Below are 6431 nucleotides of genomic sequence, written 5' to 3'. Positions count from 1 at the left end.
CCTCAATCTCCCCCTCCCCGAGGCCCGTCCCGTGTGGGTGTTTGTTGCCACCGTGTGAGTCGGTTACCGCCCACATTACTTACCCCTCCCCTCCCCTCCCTGCACCCTACCCCGTGGCCTCGCTCGCCCGCCCCGAGCACGACGTGCGCGCGCGTATAGTTTGAAAAATTGAGCGCGCCACAGGTCCGGAGCGGAGGGTGCCGCCGCCGACGTCCTGTCCGCCTCCCACCCCCTCTCCTCCCGCCATCCCCCGGGGGCGGCGGCGGCGCGCGAGCACCGCGACGTCGCGCGCGACACACGACGACTAATCAAATTTGTCCCGAGCGTCGCGCGCGCCGCGCCAAAAGCGACACGCCCTCCGAAATTTGTCAAAATCCCGGGGCGGACGTTCATGAGAAGAGTCGCGTACGGGGAGGGGTGGGAGATCGTACTTTCGCTTTTCTCCCCCCCCCCTTCCCCCTCCCTCTTGGCGGGCCTGTTCAGTAATGGTCCACGCGGGCCGAAAAGCAGCCCTAATTGCTCTCGATAGAGTAGTTAACGGGCCAAAGTGGTGACACTGGCGATTAGCGCGCGGGCGTGTGGCGAGCGGAAGGGCCGATGAGCGGCCGGAGGGGCCCGCCAGCAGGGGCAGCCACTGACAGTGACCCCGTGACCCCTGTAGTGTTGCCGCCGGCCGCGCCGGCTGTGGTATGGGCGCTGGGGCGCGGGCGGGGGCGGCGGCGGTCAGGAGAAATAAGGTGGCTACCGGGCAGGGGTGGGGTGTGGGGAAGGTGGGGATGTTCGATACCGGGTGGAGCCCCCACCGCCGCCGGGGAGCCGCAGGGCTGCCGGGCCGAAGGCCCATGCGCCTGAGCGAACGGCAACAGTCTATCTTTATGAGCTACCGATTGGTGTTCCCTCTCTGCAAACAGCAATAACCAGACCCTTCCCGCTCCCCCAGCCGCACCGCCGCCCCCGCCCCTCGCCCGGCGGCCGGCTCCACTCTCGTGGTATCTGTGTAGTCCTTCTTTATCTCTCTCGCCGGTGGTAGTAGTAGTAGTGCGCAGCTCCGCAGAGCCCGCCGCTCTCAGTCCCGGCTCTCCCAAGCGCAGTGAGCAATCATCATTTTCGGATTTGCGTCGTCGTCGTCGTTTCTCTCTGCTGCTGTGCCGATGTGGTGGTGGTTGTGTGGAGGGAGAGAGTTTGAAAGGGGGTGGTTGGGGGTTCGGGTGGGCGCTACCGACATTGGCATCGGGGCCCGATACTGCAGTAGTACCGATGGGTTAACGGATACCGAGCCGGCCCGAGCTTGGACCAGTACTCACCGTGTAGCAGCGTCCGCGCACCGAGTTCTGCTGTGGGAGCAGCGGCGGCAGCAGCAGCAGCGGCATCGCGGACACAAGGTTGCACACACACATACATACACAAAAACGCTCACACACACACTCACACACACGCGCCCGTCCGTCCCTTGTTGCCGCACTATCACTAGGTCGTCTCGATCTGCAGGGCCTGTTTACGGCGCCACGAGCGACGCCGCCGCCGGCAGGAAGAGTCGGTCGTTGAGCTGGGCGTCGTCCATGGCGCCGTCCCGGACGACGTCGTTGCGCACGTGGTCCCGGACGACGGCGTCCTCACACCTGGTCCACGGGGGACTGCGCGGGGCGCGCGCGCGGGTCCGTGACGTAGTGGCGCGGAGAGGGCGGGTAGGCGGGCTCGGGGTCGTGGCGGGGCGTGGCGCGGCGGGAGGTGGCGGGCAGGTAGTAGGCCAGGCAGGAGACGCCCACCAGGAAGAGGAAGAAGACGAAGACGACGTCGAACATGAGGAGGGCGTTGAGGGCCAGCAGCTGCATAGCGCGGCATGCCCTATGGCCGCTCTACGCTGTGGCCGCTGCCGCCACTGCCGCCGCGGGCCGCCGTCGGGGGCGCCGCCCTTGGCCCTGACCAGCCCGGACCAGCGCGGCAGCCCGCGAGGCCCGCCAAGCCCATGCCGACTCCGCGACCCTGGCCGGCACCCCGGCACCGGCGCCGCCGCCTGCAAACAGAAAAGCACGTGCAAAATCACTTAACTGCAGACTGGAGAAATTCTTGTGAGGGTGACAGGGAAATAATTTCCCATGGCGTGTTTTGTAAAGTTGCAATTTGAAATTGTAAAATTACAACCACTGCGTCGACTTGGTATTGATTGACGAGAAGAATGAAGTGTCGTAAATTTTCAACAGTCTGTAAATCGAAATACAAAGCATGTTGTAAATTTACGAAGTTATATTTCTCAGCGGCAACCGAAAAACAGTTTGAGGGCAAACACGGGTCGAGGAAAGTACAACTTTTCCTATACATTGCGTCCGATTGCGTCCTTTTTTGCTGCTACTGAAAATAATGACATGACGAATTTGTACTGAGCGAAAAACGGGCGGAGTGGTGTCAAAGTGGCAATAATTCAATTGTGTCCGGTGGACTATAGAAGAAGACTGTTTTCCCTGCCTGCAGTGTGTGTTTGCTTGCGGATGGAGTGTGCGGTGGTGCGCTCGGCCCCCGCTCCGCCCCCGCTCGGCCCGCCCCCGCTCCGCCTCGCCACTCTACCTGCATCACGGTAGTGGTAGTCGAGCTCGGGGCTCTCGTTGTCCTACTTTCTCTCCCTTTCAAACAACGCCCCCGTCCCCTCCCCTGCAGCGGCGGCGGGGCTCGCGGCCCTTCCATTAACTCTCCCCCCTCCCTCTATAGTAGGTCTGTTTTGTCGCCGCATGGCGAAGATAAGGTCAAACCAGCGCGAGTTGGGGGGGACGGCGGGGAGAGAGAGAGAGAGAGAGAGACAGAGAGAGGGGCCCTGCTGAGCCCGCCGCGGCGGGTGTTGACGGCCGTGACTGATGACACTCCAGACCCCCTCGGTATACACTTAGGCCCTTCTGCCCTCAGCCCTCAGGTCCAGTCTCCCCCCCCCACCCTCACCCCCGCGCCCCTTTCTCTCCTAGATTAGCAATCGTGCGGCGGCCGAAAGACCCCGAGTACTCCTTGGGGGCCGTTGGCGGTCGGTCGGTCGGGTCGGGAGGGCGGACCAATGCCGCCGGTCCAATGAGGTGAGATGGAACGCGGGGAACCAATAATCTATTCGAGTCGAGGAGTGAGGGGGCGTAGTAGCGAACTTGCAAACGATGTACGGCTGACCAGCTCAAGTCGGTGCTGCTTGTGGTTTACTCACCAAACTGGATTTTTGTATCATTTATTTTGTATACGAATTTAACCAATCAAATTGGTGTTCGCACACATTTTTGCGTTGATTTGAACACACTCTTGCATTCAGTTGTACGAAATCATGCATTTGCATTTTAGCGTACAAAGTTGTCCGAAACGGAACGTCGGTTTAACTTAGCACGAACATTTACAACAAACATACAAATAAATTAGTGTGTACACGACAGGGCCAAAATTCCTGTATATTTGTGTTTTTCTTTTGTTTTTTTTATTTTGTATTTCTCTTTCTTCGTTGCTGCTGGTGCCGTGCGAACAAGGTGGTCTCTAAGGGTGCAGCAACAGCAGAGCGTGCCTGCGGGTGCAGCTTGTGTGGCTTCGCGGTGCTTCGCTGTGCTCGAGCCAGCAAGGGGCTGGTGAGGCTACCGCGACACAGTGAAGATACACTTTACGTTGTAATTTACGGAAATGTGGTCCGATGCCTATTATTACTTTCTATGAGATGAAAAACTTGCCTATCTTTGGCCCCAAAATAAAATACGATTACGCTTGTAGCAGAGGCAGATCATTTCGGAGTGATGATAATTCAAGGGACCTTGGTGTGGTGCTAAAATGTTATATTTTGGTGCATGAGACGTCGGAAGAAAGAAAAGTGATGGCATGGTGTTTTTTTGCTTTTTGTGAAATTATTTCTGTTGGTGTTGCGGTTGCGAGCCTCTGTCCTGCTTGCTGCGCCCCGGCGGTCGGCGCCCTCTGGCCCGGCCCTGCTCTCCCTTTGGGACGCGGCCCCAAGGAGCGCACACAAAGCCGGCCACGAAAAAAAGAGAAATGAAATGCTGCCTGGTGTCCCTCCCCCGTGTTCCCACTCACATGTCTTTGTTTTCAAAATTCACCTCCTCGGGAAATGAAACATTTTTTCCCCCACTACAAAAAAGTATAAAAGGCAGCACAGTTTTTTTTGCGTGTATTTTTTCTTTTTGCGATTTATTGTTGTGATGACCGGGCAATATTGGTTTAATTATTTCTGTTTCCGCTTTTTTTGCGCTCCATGGTGGGTGGCGCGTGGGTGTGATTTGCACGAGGGGGTGCCCGCAAACAGAGCTGCCGGCCTGCCTGGGCGGGTCCCTCCCGTGGCGAGGCACGGCGGCGGTGGCGAACAAAAATGTGAGTGACACCAGTGCGGGGTGATTGCGCCCCACTGCACCCCTCTGACCCCCTCAACGCGCCCCCTATTTCACCCCGCGAAGCGATACCGTATCAGCGTGAGACGGAATGGGCTCCCATAACCCTCGCACCCCTCTGATGAGTTCAGTTCAGAGGGCATCGCGGTGGAGGTGGTTGGTGGTGGTGGTTGTGTGGCACACGAGGCGACCGTGTCGTCAAAAGTGTATCATTACACGAAGTATTCTGTTTAGGAAAGATACAAAAGAAGTATGTGGAGCGCTGTAGAGAATGTTATTTCATCCCGCCGTTTGGTGGATATGGCCGTAGCAGCAGGTGTGACGAACACAAGCAGCTGGTTCTCGCGCATCCCTGACCAGGTGCTGATGACTTCCTGTCTCTCCCCCCCCCCTCCCCTCTCCTGCCGTGCGCTCGCTTTGCATTGTGCAGGACCAGGCAGGGGGGGGTCTCCATTGAAAACGGCATAGAAAGACTTCCCTGTCTCCCGTTCAGGGCAGCCGCCGCCGGCGGTGCCTCATCGCGCGCGCGCGAAAATATTGCTGGCAAATCACAATCTCTCTCCCTTTTCTCTACTCCCCCCTCCCACCTTCCTCTTCCTTCTTTCTCTTTCTCTGCTCGCTGGTGATGACCTGCTGTACCTTATTGGTAAACATGCTAATAGCTGGCGGCGGTGGTGTAGCTGCTGCGGCGCCTTCCCCACCTTTCTTTTTTATTTTCTGTGTCTTCTCTCTTTCTCCCTTTCATTTTCTCTGATCGGGAGAGCTGCGCGCCGCGGAACGAGGTCGCGCCGCCGCCGCTATGGATCGAGCGATAAATAAGAGAGCCGACTGTATAGTAGTGTGCCACCAACAACAAAAGGGGGGCGCGCGTCTTTCAGGATGCTTCATCACGACGCGCTCCTCTCTCGCGCACCGCCTGCTTTGCCTTGCTGCCTTTGCTGCCTTGCATCATAGGCGCTCCTCCTGGATGCTGCCAGAATAAGTCCCTCTTGGCGTGACAGCGGCGAGGTGCGGGCGCGAGGACAAGATTCCTCTATGAATATTGCTCAGATGCTTCCGAGCGCGAGCTTGTATATATCGGGGAGCTCTATTTCTGCCCGGGCGCAGCAGAGTCGGGGAGAGGCGGGGCGAAATGGCGAGAGAATCTTCGCCGAAAAGTTGGATTGTGTAGTATTTGAGCTGCATTTTTCTTTTCCCTTCCGCCGTCGCTATCCTGCCACCACTTGTCCTCCCCCCCCCCCCTGTCTGTTCTTCCTGCGGTTAGGAATCCTCTCTGCACTGCTGCTACTGCTCTGCTGCCGCCTCCACATGGCTTTCGGCACCCTCCTTCCAAACCAGCAGCCGGATTCTGTCGCGCGGGGATGAAGGGAAAAAAAGAGGGAGAAAGAAAGAGAGAGACAGTGAAGGGACGGGGGATAAAAAGGGAAACAAACCGGCGCAAAGAGAAAAGAAACTGAAGGGTTCGGGGACGCGGCCGACGAACAGCCGGTTGGCGGGGCGCGGGGCGCCCACCAGGAATCGACCGATTGCTGCTTCATAAGCAGAAGCCCTTTCTCTGTACCTCGTTTGCGGGCAGAGCCAGATAGAGAGAGGGAGAGAGACGGAGAGAGAGAAACGGAGAGAGAAGGAGGTGTGCGTGCGTAAGTGAATGAGTGTGCCGCCGCTTGCGTTACCATGCCGGGCGAAAGAAACGGGAGTAAACGAAAAAAGAAGTGTAGATATATGAAAAGAGGAGAAGGGAGGAAGGAGGCGTGTGCGTAACGCACGCACGCGCACGTGATGCGTTACGTGATGCGTTACGTGCGCGGCGTGCAGCAACAGCTGTGCAGTAAAAGTTTCGGGCAGAGCAGGCCGACCCGAGTCACATGGTAGTAGAGAGGGCCGACCAACGGCACGGCGTCGTCGCATGCTCCGCACCAACAAACCTTACTTTGCAAAGTAGTTGGGGCTGATACAAGCGATACAGTGCCCCGCTATACAGTGCAGCGCCTTGTGTGCGGTGCGGCCGCTCTGCGTGCAGCATCACCTCTCTCTCTCTCTCTCTCTCTCTCTCTCTCTCTCTCTCTCTCTCTCTCTCTCTCT

At 58.0% G+C, this 6431-nt stretch overlaps 1 long non-coding RNA gene across 1 annotated transcript in view; it reads right to left on the bottom strand.

Moving 5' to 3' along the window:
* The window catches only part of LOC127748950 (uncharacterized), a 116836-nt gene that overhangs the window by 85501 nt on the left and 24904 nt on the right, over window positions 1-6431 (bottom strand). Inside the window, exon 2 of the long non-coding RNA XR_008010869.1 lies at window positions 1305-2014. This is a non-coding gene — a long non-coding RNA (uncharacterized LOC127748950). The remainder of the gene's footprint in view (window positions 1-1304; window positions 2015-6431) is intronic.

This window comes from Frankliniella occidentalis, unplaced genomic scaffold (assembly GCF_000697945.3).
Source record: "Frankliniella occidentalis isolate FOCC.00 unplaced genomic scaffold, Focc_3.1 Scaffold22, whole genome shotgun sequence".
NCBI lineage: Eukaryota > Metazoa > Arthropoda > Insecta > Thysanoptera > Thripidae > Frankliniella > Frankliniella occidentalis.
This window is presented reverse-complemented; position numbering and strand designations above follow the sequence as displayed.